Source organism: Loxodonta africana, chromosome 2 (assembly GCF_030014295.1).
Source record: "Loxodonta africana isolate mLoxAfr1 chromosome 2, mLoxAfr1.hap2, whole genome shotgun sequence".
Lineage (NCBI taxonomy): Eukaryota > Metazoa > Chordata > Mammalia > Proboscidea > Elephantidae > Loxodonta > Loxodonta africana.
The window spans coordinates 207,868,711-207,872,588 of NC_087343.1; the positions used below are offsets into that span (position 1 = coordinate 207,868,711).

A 3,878-nucleotide genomic window follows, 5' to 3' on the forward strand; every position below is an offset into this window, starting at 1 on the left:
ATTTTCAAGCCTACTGATGTGGCTATGGTGCCAGCCCATCTCACCAAAGGTCTCCCTTCCCCTCACTGGCCCTTACTTCATCAAACAGGATGCCCTCCTCTGGCAACTGATTCCTCCTGATGATGTGTCCTAAGCAAGTGATCCTTAAGTTTTTCATTGGCTAAATTTTGAAAGTATATTGTCAGGCTTTGTTCCTATTCTGTCTTAATTTGGAAGCTCCACTGAAACCTGTCTACCATTGGTGATGCTGCCTGTATTTCAAATACCATTAGCGTAGCCTTCAGCATCAGAGCAATATGCAAGACATCACAATATGACATAAGACAGACAGGTGGTGGACAGTATCTGTTATACAACTCAGAAACACTTTGCTGCACACTTTACAGCTATGGTCAAGGCATACATCCTAGACCCTGCTTTAGATACTATGACACCAGACATAACCAGACTAAGACAATTGGATGAGATAGCAGTAAATTAACCCAGCTTCCATAGGTGCCAATAATTTGGTTCTGGGGGTCTGTGAATGGCTCCCAGGAGAGCCGACAGTGTTGTCTTCACAAGACTCATTCTCAGGCACATATTGGGCTTTGTTCATAGCTTTAAGTGTGACTCACCTAGATTTCTAAAGATTCTCTTTTAATATTTTTTTCTGATTGAATTGGACTAAACTTATTTCTGTATTTCAGCTAAGAACTAACTCTACCTGATAATGTCAGATTCCAAATTCCATTTTGACTCAACTGGAATACCTTGCTAGAAAAGAGTCTAAGAAAGAGAAATTGAAGACTTGGAATAAGGTAGTGATTTCAAGATTGTGAGAGGGAGAAAGTGTTTCAAAATTCTCAATAGATAAGATTGAGAAGATTTTTTGATTGAGTAGATCTTTTTCAATGAAACAAAGAAAAAAAAAAAGCTTAGATTAACTCCCAGTTGTCGTATTGACTCACCATTTGTGTGTGTGTGTGTATGTGTGTGTGTGAAATAAACTTATTTGTTTCCCCAACAATGTCATAAGTGCTCATTAGTTATTTGGTTATTGGTCTAAAGCAGCAATTGTCTTATTTTTTTCTCTACAAATGTGAGAATCAAGTAAGTTGTGTGAGACTAGGTAAATATTTCATCAGCAACCAAACTATTACCTTTTTCCACAGTAGTATTTAGGTATCATATAGTGACTTGTGACAAGAAATTTTGACTTCTTTTAAAGTAGGAGATAAGGAAGTCATACTCATTTGCCATTCAATAAATTGAGCTTTTGTTATTAGTGGAGAAAACTATAAATAGTTACTTGGAATTAGTATAAAGACATCAAAATTAATGGCATTCCTTCAAAATGTGTTATCTCCTTGTCTAGGAAAATAATGATTTCAAATTCTAAGATATCAGATATTCAGTGCTGTGTTGACTTGGTTAATCCAGGTCTATTTTACATGCTCATTCTAACGTCCTCTTTTCATGTGTCCTCAGAAAATGAGTAGCATATCAGCAGTATTCTCTCCTGGACAGCAATACCTGTTCACCTAGAATATATACCTAGGCTAAGACATTTTTTTTTTTTTCTGGAAATAACGATGGGACCCATTTAGGCACAGACTTAGATGATGCATCAATTTAAAATGCTGGTGCAGAGAACTTGGCCCCCCACTCCTACCCCCTAAAATATTTCAGTAGACATATGAGTCTAATGAGTGGATAGTAAAAATATGCATAACATAAATTGTCTTATATAAGGGTACCAGCGACTATTTGAGATGCAAAATTTGAGTCTATGCTGGGGACTCAGTTGTGAGTGGCTATGATAGTATTACATGTACTTATTAGGCTGTAACTTCATTAATCTTCTTATAGAGTAGGCTTTCCTTCTTCTATACCTTAGTTAGCACCTCCCCAGCCCTAATTACTTATCTTGTTAATAAATCACTTCCTAGCATTCATCCAGATAAATCTATGCCCCCCCTTCTGGAAAATATAAACTTGTAATATTTCCTCTACAGTTGTGTAATACTTTCTAAATCCCTGTATCTGTCATTTCCCCTGAAACTGGGGGAAAAAAATTAAACAGTACACACCTAATAAGAGTGAATTAATGGAAAAAAAAATATTATTTTGCTTTTGATTAGATTCAGTCTCAACAAAACATTGTTCTGTTGTTCTAATTTAGTCATATTGAGAGATAAATGAAATTAAGTATGGTAGAATTGTTAAGATGAATGATATCTTCATGTTAGGCAGTTTCCATTTTCTTTTCTACATAGTAATAAAAGCTTCTTATTTCTCAAATTTAGTTGACTATATATGCCTTTCATATTGACAGAAAAAAAGTCACCTCAGGGGAAAAAAAAATTATACCTTAGTAATGTAGAATTATTTTGTCAAACTTCTACTTTTTAAAAATCTTCTAATATAATTTTAGAGCCTGTCTCATGCCTTGAATAATATTTTTCTTAATGACTGTTCACTGCAGAATAGACAGACACCTGCAACTTGAGGACTGATGTAGAAACTTTGTCTACATTTTCACAGAACAGATTCTCTAACTTCTCAGAGTCCCCATCACCTCCTTGTTCCTCAGGCTGTAGATGACGTAGTTAAGCATAGGGGTGAGGATGGTGTAGAAAACAGCCAGAACCTTGTTTACTGTTGGAGTTCAGAAGGATCTTGGGCATAGGTAATTGTAAACAAAGTGTGCACAGTACAAAGTCACCACAGTGAGGTGGGTACTGCAGGTCATATAGGCCTTCTCCCTCCCTTCTGATGAGGGCATGTGGTAGACAGCAAGGAGAACTCAGCCACAAGAACAAATAATGCCAATGAAAGGAAACATAAGGAAGAAGGTGCTGCTCACAAACACTATGCACTCATAGATCCAGGAGTCCATGCAAGCCAGAGCCAATATGGCTGTGAGATCACAGAAGAAATGATTGATGGTCCTGGATCAGCAATAGGGCATGAGGAGTTCATAAGCCGTGTGGGCACAGGCATTGATAGAACTCAGTATCCAAGATCTTGTAGTCATCAGCACACACACACTTTTGGTCTTACAAATAGGATGGTGAAGAGGAAAACAAATGGCCACATAATGGTCATAGGCCATAGATGCCAAGTGAGGTGCTTCTGCATTTCCAAGGTCAAAAAGAAGAAACTCTAGACTCCACATCCAGTGAAGGATATCGACTTGATTCCAAACAGGAAGTTGGAAGCCTTCTTGGGGAGAATAGTGGAGATGTAATTCTAGCCCATGAGGGACAGCTGAACTAAGTAGGAAATACATGGGCCTGTGGAGATGAGTGTCCAGTGGGATGAGGATAATCACGGATATGTTGCCAATTAAAGCCATTAAGAAAATGAGAATGATGAGAATGAAGAGGAACAGGCCAATTGTTGATGGTTAGAACAACCCTCATAAAATGAAGTCACTTGCTGTTTCATTATGATTCTCTATTGAATATTCGTGGTTTTCTTTAAAACCTGAGAAAGGAGTGTGGAATGTAATTAAGGAATAGTGAACTCTTTATTTTATAATATCTATGATTGATCTGGAAACCCTGGTGGCATAGCGGTTAAGTGCTATGGCTGCTAACCAAAGGGTCAGCAGTTTGAATCCACCAGCTGCTCCTTGGAAACTCTATGGGGCAGTTCTACTCTGTCCTACAGGGTCTCTGTGAGTCGGAATCGACTCAACGGCACTGGGTTTGGTTTTGGGGTATGATTGATCTGTTAGCTTTTCAGGAGACTATACAGTTGCTTGACTGAACTGATTTTACCTTTTCTTAAACAAGGAACACCATTCCATTATACACAGATAAAATATAAGGTGTCATGCATTTACATCCAAAATCTGTTGAGAAAGATACATGAAAACATAAAAGAAAAAT

The 3,878-nt window shown here is 37.6% G+C and overlaps 1 pseudogene; it reads right to left on the reverse strand.

Moving 5' to 3' along the window:
- Positions 1–2,404: 2,404 nt before the first annotated feature.
- LOC100665285 (olfactory receptor 2L8-like) lies at positions 2,405–3,505 on the reverse strand (annotated as a pseudogene).
- Positions 3,506–3,878: the final 373 nt, after the last annotated feature.